A 25,204-nucleotide genomic window follows, 5' to 3' on the forward strand; every position below is an offset into this window, starting at 1 on the left:
CGTTCTTGTGTTGACGTTTCCATAGAAACTTTCATGCCCTAACACATATTTCTTTACATCTAAACGAGAACTCAAATACCAGTTTTCACTGATTTAAGTTTAAAACTTTTTAAGTGACGAAATATTTTCTTAAAAGTTTTCATCCCCCGTTTCACCGCCTTGGGGCCTAAATTTTCAAAAACACGCATGTATTTTTTTTCATTTCTAACCGAGAAGTCAAATACCAATTTTCGTAGATGTAGCTTTAAAAATACTTTAGCAGTTCTTTAATAACTGTTTATTTTTGAAAAAACTTTCACCCACAAATTTTCGCCCTTAGTGCTTGAATTTCCAAAATTTCTGAGCACTTATTTTCTTATTTGTAACAGAGAAACAAAATATCAATTGTCGTAGTTCTAGCTTCAGAATTGCCTTAATAGTTAATTACTTTCAAGACGTCTTTCATCCCGTATTTCACCAACTTAGGAGTGGAATTGCGAACAGTCACTTCTTAAATGATGACTGTAATATAAGATCCACACCCTCTGACAATTTCGAGTTTCCATACTTCGTGGTTTGGGCTGGACGATGATGGGTAAGTGAATCAGTCAGTTGCGACATAACCTTTTACACGTAAAGATTACAAGAAGGGCAGGAGAGAGAAATTTACACTTCTCCATCCCACAGGAATCTGTACGTGGCCCGTTTCTCTTGATTTTATAGACAAATTAAATCCCAAACCTTTCTAATTATGGTACTATGTTTACTTACGCAGATGACCGAAGCCTACTACTCTCCTAGATTGTCAAAAAAATCCGAAAACGGAAGCCAGATTTGAAATAAACACTGCTATCCAAGATTTTGCTGAGATAAATTTACATAATAACATTGGTAAAACATTTTGTTTACAACTCAGACTATAAAATGCAGCACAGGGAAGATACTAACGTTTGCCCGTTCACAAGTAAATTGCAGGAAAGTTCGCATAGGGAATATACAGGGTGATTCAAAAAGAATACCACAACTTTAGGAATTTAAAACTCTGCAACGACAAAAGGCAGAGCTAAGCACTATCTGTCGCCGAATTAAGGGAGCTATAAAGTTTCATTTAGTTGTACATTCTGTGATTTTATCCTTGCTCAAATGGAAACAGATGAATCTTTCGTTTCAAAGATTGTGTTTAGTGATGAAGCAACTTTCCACACTAACGGGAAAGTCAACCGTCACAATGGCTGTATATGGGGCACTGAGAATCCGCGGGAAACAACTCAGTATGAACGTGACTCGCCTAAGGTGAACGTTTTCTGTGCCATTTCAGCCAATAAGGTTTTTGGTCCCTTTTTCTTCGAAGGTGCTACTGTAACTGGACTACAGTATCTGGAGATGTTAGAAAATTGGCTGTTCCCTCAGCTCGAACAAGAAGCACAACAATTCATATTTCAGCAGGATGGAGCGCCACCACATTGGCACTTATCTGTCCGTAACTACCTGAACGTCAACTACCCGAGGCGATGGATCGGCCGCCAGGCAGCCCGTGACAGAGCACTTCATCACTGGTCTCCAAGAAGCCCTGATCTTACCCCCTGCGATTTTTTCTTATGGGGGTATGTTAAGGATATGGTGTTTCGGCCACCTCTCCCAGCCACCATTGATGATTTGAAACGAGAAATAACAGCAGCTATCCAAACTGTTACGCCTGATATGCTACAGAGAGTGTGGAACGAGTTGGAGTATCGGGTTGATATTGCTCGAGTGTCTGGAGGGGGCCATATTGAACATCTCTGAACTTGTTTTTGAGTGAAAAAAAACCTTTTTAAATACTCTTTGTAATGATGTATAACAGAAGGTTATATTATGTTTCTTTCATTAAATACACATTTTTAAAGTTGTGGTATTCTTTTTGAATCACCCTGTAGTTTCACTCGTATAATAAACGATGAAAATACAAACTACGATAAGTACATACAATACATAAGCTTGATTTTACGTCTGAAATTATCAAACATTAATGACGAACCACAGCTACATGAAATTTTTAAATAAACTGGATAATCGAATGTTTAGGCATTAATATACTACATATTAGTGAGGCACGAATATGTGTGCCGGGCCCGGACTCGAACCCTGATTTCCTGCTTATGGCGAGCCGTCTCCTCAACCTTTTCGGCTATCTTTGCGCGCATCCAGGACCAACCCAAACTTTCATACGTCACGCTCTCCACTCCTTTACACCGTGGTCCCCTACATTCATCGGTCCAGGAGGCGTGCATGCATATCCGAAGGAACTTTGAGTTGTGCTTCTGAATAACACACTCACTACAATATCGAATATATAAATGATCTATTTGTCCTACGCGAACTCAGTTACCTAAGCCGCACGGGATTAGCCGAGCGGTCTGAGGCGCTGCAGTCATGGACTGTGCGGCTGGTCCCGGCGGAAGTTCGAGTCCTCCGTCGGGCATGGGTGTGTGTCCTTGCCCTTAGGCGAGGTTAAGTAGTGTGTAAGCTTAGGGACTGATGACCTTAGCAGTTAAGTCCCATAAGATTTCACACACATTTTTTTTCAGTTACCTAAAAGACATAAATGTCATGAAAATGACATACTATGCACCAGTTCATTCTACATTAAATCATATACGAATAGACCATTCAAATTTTAGTAAAGAACAATAAGTATGATCGCCTTCTGTGAATGGAAAGAATCAAGTAGGCTATCATTTAAAGCATTTAAGATAACAACACTATGAAGCATATTGCGATATGATTTGCTATCCCGTCATAATTTAAATATAATCCTGGAGCTCAAGTTTTCAAGACACTACCCGATCATGATACAAGGAAACGAAACTTCTTCCTTCCTCCCAGATACTCTATCGTGAAATTCAAATCAGAGCCAACACATGCAGGACCAAAAGTTTCAGAAAAAACTCTCTTCAAACGTAAGGACGTTGAGCAATAAAAAGATTTTCAAACCTCTCTCTAAGAATTTTTAGTATAGAACTGTTTCTGTAGTATACGTGATTTCATGTGCACTACAGCGTAAGAGCCATTGTCCACGACAAGAATATCCGTCGGCCGCCAGTCCGGCAGATTCGCCGGGTTTGTAGTGACACATTGTTTCTTATGAGGGCTTGTCCACGAGAGGACACGGCAAAACGACCGGCGCGGCTGCCGGGTGAACCTCCGGTTGCCCACTGCAAAGCCGGCAGCCGGACGGTGCGCCGGCTTCTCAGTTGGACATATTGGAACAAATTACAATGAAATGAACACCCTTAGCTGCTTACAGGCTTTGACATACGTCAACGGGGGACAGATTAAAATGTGTGCCCGATCGGGACTCGAACCCGGGATCTCCTGCTTACATGGCAGACGCTCTATCCATTTTTTTTTTTCCTAATGAACCGCTGCAGGAGCAGGACGACGGGTAGGGCAGGGGTCGACACCCGAAACCTGGCCATCCCGCCGCCACGCCCAAGCAACGTGTTCGAGTTCGAGGATCGAAGGATCAGGAAGAGGATGGAGTGGGTTTGTCGATGTTGTTCTTTTTATTTATTTATTTCTTTAATTTTAATGACATTTTTTTTATTATAGATTTATTTTTCTTTCATTACAAAGTAAGATCCTACAACTGCCGTAGCCGAGCGTCCGAGTCGTCTTCTCGTCTGTTGGGAAGGGTTCCCCCCTATTCCGTCCGTAGAGGATCAATATGCTCCAGGATTCTTCTTCATTTTCAGCGTCTCATACCCGGAACGCCCCAGTGAGCAGGAGGATCCGCAAATAATGAACCTAAATAATTTGCGAAACGAGTTCTGTACTTCGGGTGGCGGCTGAAAGCTGCATGTGTCGTCATCAATAGGGACCAAAAGTCGAGTGTGCCTTTGGGAGCATCGCAAAAATGTAGTAAACGGCCATGCCTTTTAGCCAGTTAACGGCGTTCGTTCTGGTTGATGGAAAGTATGCGACGTCGGGGCGCAATACGTCATCAGGGGAGATAGACTCCGGCAATCGCCGCAAGAGTAATGCCAGCATGCGCTGCGTCAGTAGCCAGCACTCGCTGGTCGCGGCACACGTCAGACGGTGTGCATCCGAGTCAGCGACTGAGCATGTCGGACACAAGGGGCCGTCCGTCAGATGTATGGAATATAACCTCTGACGAGTAGCGAATTTCCCTTTCACAACCCCGTACCACAATAAACGCACCGTCGTAGGTAGAAAAGGCGTGTGTACCGCTCGCCACACCGTGTTCCAGGCAACTTCAGGATGCCTGTGGGTGACCGTATTTGCAGGTTGCCGCTGCTGATAGAGGCGATAATAGTCTTTTGTGCTGGGCTTCCGTGTCGTCGGAAGTTCTGACCGTAAGTAGCCGAAGTCAATAAAGAAGTCTCTGATGTGGATGAGTGCCGGTGAAATGTGTCCTACAGAAACCGGGGGATGCAGAGAGTGTGGCGCCACTTCCGCTATCAGGATGCCCGTCAGAGTGGCGTCGGCAGAGGTCCACGTGCGACGCATAGTGTTGAGATAAAGCGATCGCGCACGGTTATATACGTGAATTAAACAGATACCGCCCGCCCGCTGCGGCAGTGTCAGGGTGGCGTATCGGACTTTAAAAACCAGACCGGTGCTTACGAAATGTCCATATGCTGCTTGAAATCTGTCGGCCATAGTAGCTGTCAAGGGAAGGATATGCGCAAAATAGTTCAGTTTTGAGACAAGATAGGTGTTGACATAGCGTGTTCTGAGGAGCATATCCAAGCGACGCAATTTGTTGTCCTGCAGCAGAGCACGTGTCTGGTGTAGGAGCCGGCGGTACGTAGCCGCCGCCGTGCGGCGGACATTGCTATAGAATTGCACTCCTAAACACTTGAGTACGGGCACCTTGTCAAAGGGCACCGCCGTTGTGTGGGAAAGCCCCCCTCCGACATCCATGTATTTTGTCTTCTTCACGTTGATGACGCTCCCAGCGACCGCCCCGTACTGGCGTAGCCACTGTAGCGCCATATGCATTTCATCCTCTGATCTGGCCAGGAACACCACGTCATCGGCGAATGCACCACAACAAAAGGCCACGTCCCGCAAGGAGATACCAGTTAATCGCTGCCGTAGACCATGTAAAGCTGGTTCAAGCGCTGCAGCAAATAATATGCCCGACAGGGGGCACCCTTGTCGCACTGATCGTCCAACAACAATGTGACCAGACTGATAACCGTTGACCATTATGCGGGAGCGCGCTCCGTGGACCAGTCGAAGGACCACCTGTGCAGACTCCGGAGAGAGGCCCATGTGTTGCAAAACTGCGCGTAAGAAGCCGTGATCGACGCGGTCGAATGCGTGGTCAAAATCTACGGCGACAAGGGCGCCTCGTATTTTGCAGGCCGCCGTCAAAGCAATTACGTCGCGATATGCTCCTAACGCCGTATGAATGTTGCTGACACCACCTAAACATGTCTGATCGGTGTGGATGGCTTTCCCGATAGCGGTGTGGAGACGCGCGCGGAGGATACGGGCGAAGATCTTGTAGTCGTTGTTGAGGAGTGTGAGTGGGCGAAAATCCTGCCACCTACAACCACCATTCGGTTTCGGAACTGGGATCAAGATGCCTTCTGTGAATTCTGTGGGGACAGTGAAATCAGGGCGGATCAGGTCTTGAAACATTTGGAGCCACTTGTCACCCATAAGGTGGTAAAAAGTGCGGTAGAATTCCAGGGGTAAACCGTCCGGTCCAGGCGACTTGTTCGGTGCTCCACGTGCCAAGGCCGATGTCAGCTCGTCGGGTGTAATGGGCAACAGCAGACTATCATCGGGTGCCACGTCCCGAGGGGCGGGAAAATCGTGCAACAGCTCGTCATAATCACGTACATTTCGCGGATCTTCCATGTACAAGGTCCCATAGTGTATGGCGAACGTGTGCGCGATGTCCGTTTGTGTCACTGCGCGCCCGCCGTCCTCCGTGTTTACCGCCGTAATGAGCTGACGTTTGCGGTGGCGCCTCTCGCGCACAATGTGATACACTGACGCTGTTTCGTTGGGGATACAGTCTTGCACTCGCGCACGGATGCGGACACCTTCGAGCTGCTCGGTCCTGATGCGAAGTAGACGAGCTTTGATGCGTTGTACGGACATCTTACGTTCGGGAGACGGCGGTTGCGTCGCCAGCTCACGTAACGCTGTATAGTAAAATTCCGATGTTGCCCTTTGCCAGTTCGATCTGTCACGCCCGTAGGCTATCAAGGTCTTTCGGAGGGCAGGTTTGACACATCCCAGCCACCACAGCAACGTGGAAGCATACATAGGCAGGCGCCTGATACATCGACGCCACGTGTCAGTGACTGCTCGCCGACACGCTTCCTCGCGAAGGAGGGAGACGTTCAGCGTCCACGGGCCCCTGCTGCGTCTTGTGAGTTGTCGGGGCAAGGTGACAGTGCAGATGTACGCGAGATGGTCCGTGAAGGCCGTCGGCCAGAGTTCTGCATCACGGGTTGCTGTGCGGAGGGCACGCGAGACGTATATCCGGTCCAGATGACAGGCAGAATGGCTGGTAAAGTGCGTATATCCACCCTGGGTCCCATGATGTAAGAGCCATGTGTCGTGGAGCGCGAGGTCACGTATCAATTCTTGTAGAGCCGGGCATGGGACGTAATGAGGTATCTGGTCCTCGGGCCGCAGAACACTGTTAAAATCGCCGCCCACTATGTAATGGTCCATATTTCCTTGCAAAAGTGGGGCCAACTCCTCCGAATAGGAGACATGCCTGTCACCACGGTGCGAATTACCGGAGGGAGCGTAGACGTTAATGAGGCGCACTGCGCCAGGTTTGAGTGCGATGCCTCGCCCGTTCGGCAAGTACGTCGCGTCCGTCGCGTCTATGCCATCTCGGAGAAGGATGGCCGTTCCTCCTGCGCCATCACCTACGGGTAGGCTGTACGTGGTGTAGCCATATAGGTCTAAACACAGCTCGGGACGGACCTCCTGGAGAAGGGCAATGTCCAAGTCTGCCGCTCTGATCATGTCGTGTAACATGCGGGTCTTGACAGTGGAGTGGACACCATTTACGTTGACTGTTCCCACACGGTATGACTGAGACATATCAAGTGGCGGAGGCAGTGTGCCGGTGCAATCCCACAGTGATCTCACACACCACACACCACATAGCCATCCATCTGCATGCTGTGCATTACTGTGCCGTAGGAGTCCCTGACTGGCAGAGCCCTCCAGGCTCAATGTCAGCCATGGGCTCTGGTGGAGATATCGATGTTTGCTGTGCATCATCTGCCTCCATATCGTCTGCCCAATCACAAAGAGACGATTGTGATGTCATTGGGGGCTGGACGCTTTCACAGGAGGCCACATTTTGGGAGGCGACGCAGTGCGCCTCGTTTTCTGGGCCACCAGATTTAGGAGAGTGTTCCTTGTCTTCAGGCACCTTCTGGTGAATGATGCCACTGGAGTCCGTTGCAATTGTGGGCGAGTCAACGAAGTCGATGTCTTCCGCCGGCATCACATTCCTGTCCGGTTCGTCAGCTGACAATCGCCTCTTCTTGTGTCGCTTGGGTGATTTTTGCTTTCGGGTCCGAGATTCGACATCCACTGGAGGGCGGGGCTCGACACAGTCTCGGTCGCTAGGAACCCCTGTGTCTGATCCCGACAGTGACGGTGGCTGGCTGCCCACGACGCTGCGGTGGGCGGAGGCTGTACCTTTGCACCGTTGGGCTGCGGCGTCGTCGACGGCGCTGACTCTCCAACGGAGCTGGCAGCGGCTTGAGGAGGTAGCAGGTTTTGATCATCCATCACATCATGTCGTGCCGCCTCCACATATGTTAGCGGGAGAGAGGTCATAGTGGATCGTTGGGGAAGTTCATTGCGGGGCACCTGAACGAGGCGGCGCTGCAGACACTCAGTTCTAACATGGCCCTCCTGGCCGCAGCCCGAGCAGGTCCTCGGTTGTCCATCATATATAACAATTGCGCGGCAGCCACCAACGAAAACATACGATGGAACGTGCTTCTTGAGTTCTATGCGCACTTGTCGTACCCCGTTAAGGACACGGTACGTTTAGAATGTGTTCCATTTCTCCTCTGTGTGGCTCAGAACTGTGCCGTATGGCCGCAGCGCATCAACGACTAGGTTGGCAGGGACTTCGAACGGTAGTTCAAAGATGCGCACGGTACGAACCTCCAGACCAGCGTGGTCAACCCCTACCACGCTCACGTTACCGTCTGCGTGACAGAAGCGAAAGCCGTTTGCAGATCGTTGGAGTAATCTGTCGCAGGCCGCTTCGTCAATCAGTTTGAGGTACACTGTGCTGGTTACAATAGACAGATGAATTCCTATCAGTTCTTGTAGTTCGATGTGCATGATGTCTCGCAGAAACCGTTCAATTTCATGGGCCTTCGGTCTCGTGTACGATGCGTTGAACGTTAGTTTGATTGTAGCTTTTCGATATGAGAACGCCATGTCGGGTCGGTGCAGGTACTCTATACGGCAAGACAACGACGCGACCGCGCGCTAGCGGGTAAACAACAACACCTGCGGAGCACTGCCCGGCGCGCCGAGCCCGTCCGCACGGTAACACGGCTGAAAGCCGACTGCACGCCTCCCGCGAAATCCATCTTAGTATATATACAGGGTGTTACAAAAAGGTACGGCCAAACTTTCAGGAAACATTCCTTACACACAAAGAAAGAAAATATGTTATGTGGACATGTGTCCGGAAACGCTTACTTTCCATGTTACAGCTCATTTTATTACTTCTCTTAAAATCACATTAATCATGGAATGGAAAAACACAGCAACAGAACGTACCAGCGTGACTTCAAACACTTTGTTACAGGAAATGTTCAAAACGTCCTCCGTTAGCGAGGATACATGCATCCACCCTCCGTCGCACGGAATCCCTGATGCGCTGATGCAGCCCTGGAGAATGGCGTATTGTATCACAGCCGTCCACAATACGAGCACGAAGAGTCTCTACATTTGGTACCGGGGTTGCGTAGACAAGAGCTTTCAAATGCTCCCATACATGAAATTCAAGAGGGTTGAGGTCAGGAGAGCGTGGAGGCCATGGAATTGGTCCGCCTCTACCAATCCATCGGTCACCGAATCTGTTGTTGAGAAGCGTACGAACACTTCGACTGAAATGTGCAGGATCTCAATCGTGCATGAACCACATGTTAAATAAGGAGGTGGGTTGTGATGTATAAATATTATTGTTGATGAACCACATGTTGTGTCGAACTTGTAAAGGCACATGTTCTAGCAGCACAGGTAGAGTATCCCGTATGAAATCATGATAACGTGCTCCATTGAGCTTAGGTGGAAGAACATGGGGCCCAATCAAGACATCACCAACAATGTCTGCCCAAACGTTCACAGAAAATCTGTGTTGATGACGTGATTGCACAATTGCGTGCGGATTCACGTCAGCCCACACATGTGGATTGTGAAAATTTACAATTTGATCACGTTGGAATGAAGCCTCATCCGTAAAGAGAACATTTGCACTGAAATGAGGATTGACACATTGTTGGATGAACCATTCGCAGAAGTGTACCCGTGGACGCCAATCAGCTGCTGATAGTGCCTGCACACGCTGTACATGGTACGGAAACAACTGGTTCTCCCGTAGCACTCACCGTACAGTGACGTGGTCAACGTTACTTTGTACAGCAGCAACTTCTCTGACGCTGACATTAGGGTTATCGTGAACTGCACGAAGAATTGCCTCGTCCATCGCAGGTGTCCTCGTCGTTCTAGTTCTTCCCCAGTCGCGAGTCATAGGCTGGAATGTTCCGTGCTCCCTAAGACGCCGATCAATTGCTTCGAACGTCTTCCTGTCGTGACACCTTCGTTCTGGAAATCTTTCTCGATACAAACGTACCGCGCCACGGCTGTTGCCCCGTGCTACTCCATACATCAAACGGGCATCTGCCAACTCCGCATTTGTAAACATTGCACCGACTGCAAAACGACGTTCGTGATGAAGACTAACCTGTTGATGCTACGTACTGATGTGCTTGATGCTAGTACCGTAGAGCAATGAGTCGCATATGAACGCAAGCACCGAAGTCAACATTACCTTCCTTCAATTGGGCCAACTGGCGGTGAAACGAGGAAGTACAGTACATACTGACGAAACTAAAATGAACCCTAACATGGAAATTAAGCGTTTCCGGTCACATGTCCACATAACATCTTTTCTTTATTTGTGTGTGAGGGATGTTTCCTGAAAATATGGCCGTACCTTTTTGTATCACCCTGTATATCGGAACAAGTTTGCGTGTCCACGAGCCGGCAGCTCGCCGGGTGCCGGGAGAGTTTAGTCGCGCCTGAAGCCGCTTTACGTGCTACCTGTCGAGTTTCAAGATGAATGCTGAACTGAATTTCGATTGTGAAGTTTTGATTGCGTTGGTGGAGTAACGGCCAGTCCTGGGGAATAAGAAAACCGAAGAATATAGGGGTAGACTACTGACTTTGGAAGCGTGGAAGGATGTGTGTACACAACTTAAAGAAGATTTAGGTATGTAGTTTAACTTCAACTCAAATTTCTTTTGTTTCATTTTCATTACACACCACATTCCTTCTCTCTACACTATTGTTTGTCTCACATAAAATACGAATACATTAGGCCAACTTGCCACGGAATTTTCCCATTTTCAGAAACAAAGTAATCAGCGAACTGATTTCTGATGATGTTCGCTGACACGCCACCTCGTACTGCTTGTGTACGTGGCAGTTCTCGCATGTCAGAGTCCACATCTATGGTCGCATCCGCACATCAACGCCGAATAGTAGCTTGGTGTATGGTACGATGATGTACCATCATAAGTTTGCTATTCCTGTGATGCACAGTTCCAGGAATCTTGGGCAGATTGCTGATGCGTGTTTCTGTATTGTGGTTTCGACCTAATTCTTTTTATAAGTTTCATGACTTCTTACTGGAAGTCTATGATATCATCATCGTTAAATTTATCTACAGTTGGGGCAATCCCCCTAAAAAGGAGATACTTCCACTGTGGCCACACATAGACCCTCTTCTTTATGGATGAAATTTTGTAGAACAGTACAAGCCTTCACTATGTCAGTCGCAAAATCATTGGAGACATTTTAAGGTCGGTGAAAAATCCTCCATTTATTGGCCATTATGCCAAAAGCACACTTTACAAATTGTCTTGCTTTTCTTAAGCGATAGTTAAAAATACGCTTAATGATATCAAGATCTAGCCCACCATAGGGACGAAGTAAATTGTTATGCAATGCAAACGCTTCATCTGCAACTAAAACATAAGGCAATTCCCCTGGAATATTTTGGAATACCCTAGGAGGAGGTAGGTTCAGTGGGTTTGTCTGCAACTTTTTCCATAAAGACGTTTCTTTCAAAACACTTGTCACAATCTTTACCATAAGCATCGACATCCACATAAATAAAATTATAATTTGCATCCACTAACGCCATCAGGACTAACTAATAATAACCTTTATAACTGAGGCCGGCCGGAGTGGCCGAGCGGTTCTAGGCGCTTCAATCTGGAACCGCGCGACCGATACGGTAGCAGGTTCAAATCCTGCCTCGGACATGGATGTGTGTGATGTCCTTAGGTTAGTTAGGTTCAGGTAGTTCTAAGTTCTAGGGGACTGATGACTTCAGATGTTAAGTCCCATAGTGCTCAGAGCCATTTGAATCTTTATAATTGAAAAACATTGATCCACTTTCTTGTTGTTTGATAACTCTGATATGTTTACCATCAATGGCCCCTATGCAGTTTGGAAATTTTGCAGCATTTTCAAACTGACTCGCTATATTCAGCCAGTCATTTTCCTCCAGAATGGGCGTATTTGTGTTATGCAATAACAACCACATCTTCATACAAACCTCACGTATAACTCTAGTAATTGTTTTTATTCCCAGTTTGAAACTGTAATGGAGATCGGTGAAAGTATTTCCTGTTGCAAGGTACCTGAAATGGGAAAAACATGTGAGTTTGATTCTACACCGCTTTGTTTTCTTTTCAGGAAAGATGGTAGTAAAAATATGGGCAAACATAAGAGATAACTGGATGAAATGCCACAGGAAATTAAACGAAGGAAATCAGAGCAGTTCTGGAGCAAGCAAGAAGCGGAAATACGTATTTTATGAGCAGCCACATTTTCTAAAAAAGTAGCAGACAGACGAGAAACTTCATCAAATATGCCGGACAATAGTGACGACGTAAACCCCGCTGACAATTACTGTGAAAAACATTGTCACCAAGTTAAAGAAAAGCCGCAGAAGAACAAAACAGCTACAAATGAGTTGGACAGAAAAATGATGATTATCAATGATGCCTCTATTGAGCAGGGCCACAGTAGAAGTATGTCTTTTTTTGGGGGGATTGCCCCAACTGTAGATAAATTTAACGATGATTATATCATAGACTTCCAGTACGAAGTCATGAAACTTATAAAAAGAATTAGATCGAAACCACAAAACAGAAACATGCATCAGCAATCTGCCCAAGATTCCTGAAACTACACTCCTGGAAATTGAAATAAGAACACCGTGAATTCATTGTCCCAGGAAGGGGAAACTTTATTGACACATTCCTGGGGTCAGATACATCACATGATCACACTGACAGAACCACAGGCACATAGACACAGGCAACAGAGCATGCACAATGTCGGCACTAGTACAGTGTATATCCACCTTTCGCAGCAATGCAGGCTGCTATTCTCCCATGGAGACGATCGTAGAGATGCTGGATGTAGGCCTGTGGAACGGCTTGCCATGCCATTTCCACCTGGCGCCTCAGTTGGACCAGCGTTCGTGCTGGACGTGCAGACCGCGTGAGACGACGCTTCATCCAGTCCCAAACATGCTCAATGGGGGACAGATCCGGAGATCTTGCTGGCTAGGGTAGTTGACTTACACCTTCTAGAGCACGTTGGGTGACACGGGATACATGCGGACGTGCATTGTCCTGTTGGAACAGCAAGTTCCCTTGCCGGTCTAGGAATGGTAGAACGATGGATTCGATGACGGTTTGGATGTACCGTGCACTATTCAGTGTCCCCTCGACGATCACCAGTGGTGTACGGCCAGTGTAGGAGATCGCTCCCCACACCATGATGCCGGGTGTTGGCCCTGTGTGCCTCGGTCGTATGCAGTCCTGATTGTGGCGCTCACCTGCACGGCACCAAACACGCATACGACCATCATTGGCACCAAGGCAGAAGCGACTCTCATCGCTGAAGACGACACGTCTCCATTCGTCCCTCCATTCACGCCTGTCGCGACACCACTGGAGGCGGGCTGCACGATGTTTGGGCGTGAGCGGAAGACGGCCTAACGGTGTGCGGGACCGTAGCCCAGCTTCATGGAGATGGTTGCGAATGGTCCTCGCCGATACCCCAGGAGCAACAGTGTCCCTAATTTGCTGGGAAGTGGCGGTGCGGTCCCCTACGGCACTGCGTAGGATCCTACGGTCTTGGCGTGCATCCGTGCGTCGCTGCTGTCCGGTCCCAGGTCGACGGGCACGTGCACCTTCCGCCGACCACTGGCGACAACATCGATGTACTGTGGAGACCTCACGCCCCACGTGTTGAGCAATTCGGCGGTACGTCCACCCGGCCTCCCGCATGCCCACTATACGCCCTCGCTCAAAGTCCGTCAACTGCACATACGGTTCACGTCCACGCTGTAGCGGCATGCTACCAGTGTTAAAGACTGCGATGGAGCTCCGTATGCCACGGCAAACTGGCTGACACTGACGGCGGCGGTGCACAAATGCTGCGCAGCTAGCGCCATTCGACGGCCAACACCGCGGTTCCTGGTGTGTCCGCTGTGCCGTGCGTGTGATCATTGCTTGTACAGCCCTCTCGCAGTGTCCGGAGCAAGTATGGTGGGTCTGACACACCGGTGTCAATGTGTTCTTTTTTCCATTTCCAGGAGTGTATGTTTCACAGGAATACGAAACTTCTGGTGGTACATCATCGTGCCATACATCAAGGTCAAATCAAGATAGCAACTATTCGGCGTACACCTCTGCAGAACACTATCAAGTATCAACTTGTACAATGCCACCTAATGAAGATATGTCTTTGGAAACGTATGCAAGTCGGGCATCCACTGTATCCAACATTTCCGAGACATTTGATTTTTGAAACTAATTCTAAATCGAACATTGTTTCTTTCATCTTAATGGAAATAAGAAAACCCTATTCACTGTCATTCTTTTTTGTTTATCAAGAGCGTTTTTAAACTGTGCTGTTAATTTTTGATGCAGCAAAGTAATAGTTTCTAATAAGTAAATTTCAATTATCTACATACCTCAGTGTCACTGCAAGCATTTCAGTAGGAGATATGCAGTTTCGCATATTGGTGTCTTCATGTTGCCAATGCGTTTGTAAAATTGGCAATAATTTGTCAAACATTGTTTTTGAAATCCTGTAAAAATTAAAGTGCTTTGTGTCGTCCTGTCGTAGTTTTTCATGTAGCGTACTGAAGGTACCAAATGTAAATCGATCTTGCAGCACAGGATGCACCCAATACTTCCTACGACGACGCTGTTTCTTTCTGAAAAAATTATATAGTGCAACGAGAGAGCAAAGGTCGTTGTTATCCATCCTCCTGCTCCGTTGCACGCAACTCGACTGCAGTATTTCTGGCGCCGTCTCCATGGACAAGGGCGTCCGGTTTTCTACCGGCCGGCAGAAACGCCGGTCCGGCGAATATTCTTGTCGTGGACAAGGGGCCTAAGACAAATCGATGTGTAGGCCCTAGTACAGAGTACAAAATGAGATGTAGCTTGCATAAACGATCTTAATACTGCGTGTTCGCGACCTCTCGACACTGAAACGACACAGAGAAATTTAATGAGTTCTTCACGCTCCTATGAGACTGTTGGCACCATGAGCACATACATGGACAGTACTACATAATAATGACGTACACAAATAAATCACAAGTCGTTTACAGGCTATAAGTGGTTACAGCAGTAGCCACGACAGTACGTTGTTCCTTAGAAAGACGATGAAGATTGGTTGGTTGGTTGGTTTGGGGAAGGAGACTAGACAGCGTGGTCATCGGTCTCATCGGATTAGGGAGGGATGGGAAAGGAAATCGGCCGTGCCCTTTCAGAGGAACCATCCCGGCATTTGCCTGGAGTGATTTAGGGAAATCACGGAAAACCTAAATCAGGATGGCCGGACGCGGGATTGAACCGTCGTCCTCCCGAATGCGAGTCCAGTGACGATGAAGAATTTCATATAAAGCTCGGGGTTGCACCCTGATTTGAAGTTAATAAGTAAATCTAAAATATTTTACACACTGCACCGTCGCGAGAAACTTTGATCTCGTACAAAAGAAGTTCTTAAAATTTCCTGAAACTATTTTGAAATTTATATACGTAAGCAAAATTGTAATTTAATATGGTATAAGCCTAGACTATTGACATGTATAAGTGGTTAAATGCTAGTTATTAGACATGGTATCATGCACATTTTCATCCTTGTGGTATAAATACAACTTGTCCGTATAATGCATATTGTCTGTGTATCCAATTAACACCACAAATTACATGCCAGTCTTCTACATACACATTTTCTGACAAAAGAACTGAAGCATCCTGAGACAAGATCAGGTGACAATGCAACTTCGGACAAGTGCACACCACAAATGGGTATGCAAACGATTAGAGTTGTAATTTTCCGGGATGGGTCGGATAGCAACTAGGTCTATTAGTATTTTTCTTGTTTACTGTTGCTACCAGACTGGTAGGATATATCAGGTGCGAGGACAGCACTAAGCACAACGTGTTGAATGATCCCTGTGAAGCAAACGGAGAATCTGTCTACACATCACTGTCACCATCTGACGCTTTTTGAAAGTGGTCTCATTGCGGGTCTCCATTTGGCCAGTTGGTCGGATGGTGAAGTACCTAGATTTGCGGATCATTCGGATATTCCAGTGGCCCAGCGTTAGACTACAAAGGAACTTGAGGCCACGTGTACTCATCGTCAAGGTTCCAGTCGATCTCGTCTGACCACCACAACAGAGGGCTGCAGTATTTTACACCAAGCACACTGTAACCCCTTCACATCTGACACTGCCCTCCCAAAACTAGTATTGGTCTCTATGAAACGTTCTGTGTTATCCCGAACCATTTATTGGAGACTACCAGCCTCCGGACTAGAGGATTACCAACGCATACATAAATTGCCGTTAACACTACAACACAAACGGCTGGTTTGGAATTATGCTGTGACTTGAAAGCATGGACAGCCGATGGATGGCGTCGCATTGTTTTCAGCAATGAAACGTGTTTCTGCATGCCCTTGATGACCATGGTCGGCGAGTATGATTGCGACTTAGGGATACTTCCCCATTCTTCTAGTGTTCAGGAGAGGCACAGCTGTGTTATTGCGCTCAGAATCATGATGTAGGGCTCGGTTGGGTACGACGTCAGGTCATTGTTTGTAATCGTTTGCAGGTGCAGAAATATGTCTCTAAATCCTTCTCTTGCTACTCCTAGGTATTTATACGGATAGCATATACTGGTTACGAACTACTGACGGCCTTGGCAGAGCCAATCCTGACAAAACTCTACCATCTGGTGAGCAAGATGTAGGAGACAGACGAAATACCCTCAGACTTCATGAAGAATATAATAATACCAATCCCAAAGAAACCGGGTGTTGACAGATGTGAAAATTACCGAACTATCAGTTTAATAAGTCACAGCAGCAAAATACTAACACGAATTCTTTACAGACGATTGAAAAAACTGGTAGAAGCCGACCTCGGGGAATATCAGTTTGGATTCCAGAGAAATATTGGAACACGTGAGGCAATACTGAACTTACGACTTATCTTAGAAGAAAGTTTAAGGAAAGGCGAACCTACGTTTCTAGCATTTGTAGACTTAGAGAAAGCTTTTGACAACGTTAACTGGAATACTCTCTTTCAAATTCTAAATGTGGCAGGGGTAAAATACAGGGAGCGAAAGGCTATTTACAATTTGTACAGAAACCAGATGGCAGTTATAAGAGTCGAGGAGCATGAAAGGAAAGCAGTGGTTTGGAAGGGAGTGAGACAGGGTTGTAGCCTCTCCCCGATGTTGTTCAATCTGCATATTGAGCAAGCAGTAAAGGAAACAAAAAAAAAATTCGGAGTAGGTATTAAAATCCATGGAGAAGAAATAAAAACTTTGAGGTTCGCCGATGACATTGTAATTCTGTCAGAGACAGCAAAGGACTTGGAAGAGCAGTTGAACGGAATGGACAGTGTCTTGAAAGGAGGCTATAAGATGAACATCAACAAAAGGATAACGAGGATAATGGAATGTAGTCGAATTTAGTCGGGTGATGCTGAGGGAATTAGATTAGGGAATGAGATGCTTAAAGTAGTATAGGAGTTTTGCTATTTGGGGAGCAAAATAACTGATGATGGTCGAAGTAGAGAGGATATAAAATGTAGACTGGCAATGGCAAGGAAAGCGTTTCTGAAGAAGAGAAATTTGTTAACATCGAGTATAGATGTAAGTGTCAGGAAGTCGTTTCTGAAAGTATTTGTATGGAGTGTAGCCATGTATGGAAGTGAAACATGGACGATAATTAGTTTGGACAAGAAGAGAATAGAAGCCTTTGAAATGTGGTGCTACAGAAGAATGCTGAAGATTGGATGGGTAGATCACATAACTAAAGAGGAGGTATTGAACAAAACTGGGGAGAAGAGGAGCTTGTGCCACAACTTGACTAGAAGAAGGAACCGGTTGGTAGGACATGTACTGAGGCATCCAGGTATCACAAATTTAGCATTGGATGGCAGCGTGGAGGGTAAAATTCGTAGAGGGAGACCAAGAGATGAATACACTAAACAGATTCTGAAGGATGTAGGTTGCAGTAAGTACTGGGAGATGAAGAAACTTGCACAGGATAGGGTAGCATGGAGAGCTGCATCAAACCAGTATCAGGACTGAAGACCACAACAACAACAACATACTGGTTACATGAAATTACTTTTACATGCTATTACTAATCGCAGAATGCAGGCTAAGTATCGTCTTCCGTTTATACAGTACTGATGCTCTCGAAGTTTGTGACCGAACTAAAGTCGACCAGCAGTGGGCGGCTGGTTAAGTCAGCACTGACAGTGTGAGGATGGTCTTTCACTCTCTAATTTTACCCTGAGACAGGGAGAATGCTATGTGACTCCCATACACAGAGAGATGGATAGTAAATGAAACACTATGCTCGAGGTTTTAAAAATATGTAGAGCGCTGTCTGGTATACTGTGATGATTTATGTGTTCAAGAATTAAACGTGAATGGGGGTACTGAGCAGTGATCTTCCCACGTTCGCAATGATACACGTTCGCAATGATACTCGCAAAGTAGAGAAGGGATGGGTTAGCTATGATACTGAAATTGGGGAAACATGCTGTCACATTATTGGCCGGTGTTGCAGTTACTGTATAATTGGTAAAGTTGTTAGCGGTATCAACTGTGTTGCTTAATATTGCAGTACATGTGCGGTGTCTTTTCCATACCATCCACGCATTGGTATGCTGTTGGTTACCACATAATGATTGACTGACAAGTCTTGTTAGAGCTGGGGAATCAGTTTTGTGGGTGGGTGACGGCTTCTGGGGGTTGCTAGCAGCGAAACAGTGATCGCCTTAATGAGTGCAAAATGAGAAATCACTCGAAATGAAACGCAGAGCCATTATCTATTCCGTCATTGTTACAGATGAGTTTGAATATAGAGGTCGTCAATAGCTTTCGGAAATCAGTTTGGAAACTCTCCACAACTCAGCCAAAGTCTTGTACTTTCCTCATGTTGCAAGTGTCTTTTATTTAAAATCATCCACCGTGTGTCGCGAGTTAGCGTAGTTACAGTAACAAAATTATTTACACCTTGCGGTGTGTAGTTTTCTGTGAGAGACTGCTGATCAGAGCGTCTTAATGTCAGTTTCCGGAATGAGAGCAGCGGAGTGTGCGCTGTTATGAAACTTCCTGGCAGATTAAAAGTGTGTGCTTGGGTAGCTCAGTTGGTAGAGCACTTGCCCGCGAAAGGCGAAGGTCCCGAGTTCGCGTCTCGGTCCGGCACACAGTTTTAATCTGCCAGGAAGTTTCATATCAGCGCACACTCCGCTGCAGAGTGAAAATCTCATTCTGGAAACATCCCCCAGGCTGTGGCTAAGCCATGTCTCCGCAATATCCTTTCTTTCAGGAGTGCTAGTTCTGCAAGGTTCGCAGGAAAGCTTCTGTGACGTTTGGAAGGTAGGAGACGAGGTGTTGGCAGAAGTAAAGCTTTGAAGACGGGCTGTGAGTCGTGATTGGGTAGCTCAGTTGGTAGAGCACTTGCCCGCGAAAGGCAAAGGTCCCGAGTTCAAGTTTCGGCCTGGCACATAGTTTTAATCTGCCAGGAAGTTTCATATCAGCGCACTTTCCGCTGCAGAGTGAAAATCTCATGATGATGATGTTATGTTGGGCTGATTGATTCGAATGGCCGTGGATCTGTAGTACTTGTATCTAGTGTGTAGCTAGACGTAGGATATTGCGCGCATTTCCGTCAAATGGTCAAAACACGCTCTTGTTGCAGTAAATGTGGTCGTTCTATTTCTACATGGATTGCTGAATGTGTTGTATATGTCTTTCTCCGAGTTCTGCTCAGTTCCGACTTAAACTGGAGCTACCACATGCTCGAAGCTGTAGAAATGGGTGCGACTGTGAGATGTGTAGGGTGTGACTAAAACCATGTTGTAATTTTACCGTAGCAGATAGGTTCGAGGAAGGTGACTCGTTTAGAGATATGAGAGTGCCTGAGATATGATTCACTTGTGGCTGTGAGCATATGCAAGTATGTGCCTGAATGGAAAGATCTGATTCCAAATGATGGACATAATTTCTAACATGTAGCGTAACACTAGAGATCTGAGAAGCTAGTGTACATTTCTATTCTTATGACCTCAATCAGCACATCTTCTACTACAACTGTTTGTGTTGCTTCTCAACGAATCATGTCCTATAGCTCCGCGGATATATTGCGGAACCTCTGATATGGGTTCGAGAAAGAATGAGCTGCAAATAATTAAGAATTATCTAGTTGGGATCGGTCTGAGGGAGTCGCAAATACCGCTTACATGCCACGTTCCTTAGCCGAATCACTTTCAAAGTTCATTGTTTTTATCTCGAGGGTGCATCGTGGGCTTACGCATTCCTACGATCACAGTCACGGTATTTGTCCGGAAAAAAGAAAACTACCACATTCAGAGGTAATGTCGTACTACCATTTGTAAATGGGGTATAGCTTTTAACATGGATACTTGTGTGCACCTGTAGAACCAAGAGCGCTTGTGAGAGTAATATGCAGTAGATGTTGGGATTGGGTTTTTTCTTCATCATCTGGTCCATTACGTCTCCGTTTCTATGACACGGTGATATGACTCGCAAGAAGAACGTAGGGGGCATGCACACCCATCGTTGATTTTTGGTCAGTATTATTTCGTATCGTAGGCAATGATTTATTGACGAAGTAATAGCGGTGGGTGCATGATATGTACGTATTTGAGCATCAGGTTTATAAAGTATGTGTTTGTGGAAAGGAGATGACTGTGCCCTGTTGTAGGTAAGGTATCGATTTGACTTGGAGTGCTGTGATAGCAAAGGGAAGAATACGTACAGTCGTAAGGAAGGTACAGATATTTACATTTCGAGAGCCACAGCCTTCGGTAGGGTGTATTTCCGATACTTCGCTCATTGTCGAATGACGTTCAATTGAGATCGCAATCGTAAGACGAAGGGCTTTCATGATCAAGTGGTAATTTGACAAAATTGTGTATGGAGGTGCATTTACATTGGACCGTTATTCGCTTTCATGTATATTGTTCGGTTGAGTGCTTCGGCACATTTCGCATCTTTAATTAGTTGAGAGAAGATCGATTGTGGTGTGTGCATCTGGCATGTAGAAGATACGGTTGCCTGTTCTCTAGACATGGGAAAGACCTTAGGTGGATTGTACACTACTGGCCATTAAAATTGCTACACCACGAAGATGACGTGCTAATGAAACTAAATTTAACCGACAGGAAGAAGATGCTGTGATATGCAAATGATTAGCTTTTCAGAGCATTCACACAAGGTTGGCACCTCTGGCGACACCTACAACGTGCTGAAATCAGGAAAGTTTCCAACCAATTTCTCATACACAAACACCAGTTGGCCGGCGTTGCCTGGTGAAACGTTGTTGTGATGCCTCGTGTAACGAGGAGAAATGCGTACTATCACGTTTCCGACTTTGATAAAGGTCGGATTGTAGCCTATCGCGATTGCGGTTTATCGTATAGCGACATTGCTGCTCTCGTTGGTCGACATCCAATGACTGTTAGCAGAATATGGAATCGGTGGGTTCAGGAGGGTAATACGGAACGCCGTGCTGGATCCCAACGGGCTCGTATCACTAGCAGCCAAGATGACAGGCATCTTGTCTGTATGGCTGTAACGGATCGTGCAGCCACGTCTCGATCCCTGAGTCAACAAATGGGGACGTTTGCAAGACAACAACCATCTGTACGAACAGGTCGACGACGTTTGGAGCAGCATGGACTATCAGCTCGGAGACCATGGCTGCGGTTACCCTTGACACGGCATCACAGACAGGAGCACCTGCGATGGTGTACTCAACGACGAAACTGGGTGCACGAATGGCAAAACGTCATTTTTTCGGATGAATCCAGGTTCTGTTCACAACATCACGATGGTCACATCCGTGTTTGTTTGGCGACATCGCGGTGAACGCACATTGGAAGCGTGTATTCGTCATCGCCATACTGGCGTATGACCCGGCGTGATGGTAGGGGGTGCCTTTGGTTACACGTCTCGGTCACCTCTTGTTCGCATTGACGGCACTTTGAACAGTGGACGTTACATCTCAGATGCGTTACGACCCGTGGCTCTACCCTTCATTCGATCCCTGCAAAACCCTACATTTCACCCAGGATAATACACGACCGCATGTTGCAGGTCCAGTACGGGTCTTTCAGGATACAGAAAATGTTCGACTGCTGCCGTAGCCAGCACATTCTCCAGATCTCTCCCCAATTGAAAACGTCTGGTCAATGGTGGCCGAGCAACTTTCTCGTCACAACACGCCAGTCACTACTCTTGATGAACTGTGGTATCGTGTTGAAGCTGCATGGGCATCTGTACCTGTACACTACATCCAAGCTCTGTTTGACTCAATGCCCAGGCGTATCAAGACCATTATTATGGCCAGAGGTGGTTGTTGTGGGTACTGATTTCTCAGGATCTATGCACTCATAATGCGTGAAAATGTAGTCACATGTCAGTACTAGTATAATATATTTGTCCAATGAATACCCGTTTATCGATTGCATTTCTTTTTGGTGTAGCAATTTTAATGGCCATTATATGTATGATTTGGAGTAAGTTAGATGAGCGAGATCGGTATTAGCATGTGGAAATAGGATTTTTCATGCGTTTGTTTCTAGTCAGTCAGTGGTCTAGAGCACGCTCCACGTAGCTAAAATTTCGTGTTCTTAGAGAAATAATTTTAGAGTCTATAGCTGGGAATTATGTTGCGTTAGCGATCAGTAGGAGGCCGCCTAGTGCTTGATATGGAGAAGTACAGCGAAACTGGAATAATATTATGGCGAAGATAAGTGTGTTCTTGTAATCCTTAAGTCTGGAGATGTGCATAGAAAAGCGAGCAGGCAAGGAAGCAGAGACAGTAACGCGTTTGTGTCGAGGGCAAACGATCGCGAATTTGTAGAACAGTTCTGAAAGCTACTTCAGCCCGCTGATGTAAAAGGGTGATTTTGTATGGTGGGGGATATGAACCGTAAGTTTACTAGATCGACACAGTACTCAGTAATACATTGCTGGGATGGTGATCGGTTTGACGCTCCAATATTCGTGCGAGTCTGGTATGTATTTGATGATCTGTAGACAACTTTGCAAGGTTTAGTTGTCGTTGAAAAGTGGTAATCAGTGTTAAGTAGTTTACTACCGCGGAATGTCGCGTATGTAGAAAGAAAGAAAAGGCTGATGGCGCTTCCCTAGCACTGGGGAGCATCGAAACATACAGATGGTGTGAGTGTAGGCGTACGATAATTTTTTCGGGTGCTGTACAGATATAAAAGGTAACTGCACTGTTTGTGTAAAATGTGTATATATTGTATTGTAAAGTTACTGTAGCTTACATTGTGTAAAATATGTATACATTCCATTGTCAAGTTGCTATGGTTTATGTTATGGCATGGCTAGAGAGGATGACTCTGTGTCCTATCGTGAGGGACATATAGATTCAGCACATCGAAAAACGACGAGGGGGTGAGAGAGAGTTTATAAGTGGAAAATTTATATGTGCTATAAATAATGAAGCAGAGTCGTCAAGAGGAGACGTTACCTGTACATTGATCAGTGTCTGACTGTAGCAGCAATCGTAATATTTAATTGTAGTTACAGTGGTAAATATCTTCCTGGTTTGCAATATTCTTGTGAGTCCGGTATGTGTTTGATAATGTGGAGACGATTTTGTGGGTTTTACTGTCAATGCAATTCAGCGATCTGTGTAAAATAACCGGTGAAAGCCCCAGAAAGAATAGATGGATGGTGCTTCGATACCGGCGGCATAAGTAATTCAGCGCGTAAATTCGATAAGAGCCAATCAGAATCCTCGATGCATTGATATCGTTTGTGATGGGATATAGGAGTCTCTACATAGTAGAGGGAATATTTGTGTATGTTGAAATCTGGAAGGGAAAGAAGTTAGGAGCGCTAGGATGAGTGAATTCGATGTTATTTTTGTAAACAGGTTCTGTTAGAGTAGGAATTTCAGTACATACAAGCTGAGACAACTAGAAAGCTAGCATTAACTATTTCTGGGACAATATAGAATTCCAGAGAGGTCGACTTGACCTTTTTTTCCAAAGCCATGTCATGTAAGAATAACATTGGGAACGTTGTTAGATGGTGAGCCGCCAGGCAGACGTTTCACTGGGAGATGTAGTGTGCGCCATGCTGGGGCAGGTACACACGGCTGAACACGTCACGTATGTTCCATTAGATGGAAGCAGCCTGTGCTATTCTCCCATCCGCAGTTAAGACAATGCTGGCCTGAGGTGTCTCGAGTATGGGGGCTGCGCCTTGGAGTTCTGTGACGACGGTATAAGGGGAAACTATACCTGTGTTTGCCGTGTCATCCGCATGCATGCGCAGCCAAACTTGGAGCATCTGCACTTTGTATGTAAGTCTTCACACCCGTCCGATCGTGTCATCATCGGCCTCTAGGTGAACACGTATTTGGATAGGAATTTCTCTAGTGTCAAGTATGAAAAGGGATGTATAGGCATCTTGCATGTGGGCAGCTATGTGCAGTTTGAAAGCTGACGACCGTGTCACTTGGCAGGGCTGTAGGTAGCCTCCTATGGGCTCTAGTGGACAGGGGGGGGAGGGGGGGGGGTGTCTGCATACGTTGGTTGTGTGTCTGTTGCATTATTTAGCGAGCAGGTCTATAGGCTGTGCTATGCATTATTTGGACAGTTTACGTGTACTGAGCATGTCTACGCATCACTGTGCTGCATTATTTAGGGGGAGTCTGCATGTCTGTATTTAAATTATTTCGGTAAATTAGGAGTTGTTTGTGTGTCTGGAGAGCGTTATTTAGTAGTAGTTTACAGATCTGTGGGCTGTGTGTGTCGTGACCCCAATCATGTGTTTTGTATCAGTGTGATAAGTATATTCCATATGTAAATAAAAGTTTTCGAAAATACATCTAGTCCATTCCTTCTTTACTCTCCCCAGCAGCCCAGCACAGCCTGAATCATTTTTGCACCATTTTCGCCCCTACAGACAACCATCTGGGATTAGGCGACAGGAGAGATGACAGTAACATCTGGTGGCAGTAATGTGTACTAGGTCAGTTGGACACTAAATATCGTGGTGGGAGACACTGCCTGCAAAATAAAGACTTGTGTTCAGATCTGTTTTCCCGCCATTTCGCCCCACCATCTTCGATGACATCATGCGCTGTGCATGTTAGTGCATGTTAGTACACGTTAGCCCGCCAACGTGCGTCAATAAGGGGACGTGGTGCTGGGTTGAGGATCATGGTGGAGTTTTTAGCTATTTGCTTCCAAGTCCAGGTGGGCTGGCATTCGCGAAAATTCATCCCAAGTCCACAGTAGCCCACTGTGGTGGTGTCAATATGTACTAGGCATCATGGTGAACAC

General features: G+C 46.2%; 1 protein-coding gene across 4 annotated transcripts in view; it reads left to right on the top strand.

Moving 5' to 3' along the window:
* Positions 1 to 25,204, top strand: part of LOC126418646 (putative fatty acyl-CoA reductase CG5065) — a 244,239-nt gene that overhangs the window by 179,052 nt on the left and 39,983 nt on the right. The gene's annotated exons all lie outside the window — the stretch shown is intronic.

Source organism: Schistocerca serialis, chromosome 9, assembly GCF_023864345.2.
Source record: "Schistocerca serialis cubense isolate TAMUIC-IGC-003099 chromosome 9, iqSchSeri2.2, whole genome shotgun sequence".
Lineage (NCBI taxonomy): Eukaryota > Metazoa > Arthropoda > Insecta > Orthoptera > Acrididae > Schistocerca > Schistocerca serialis.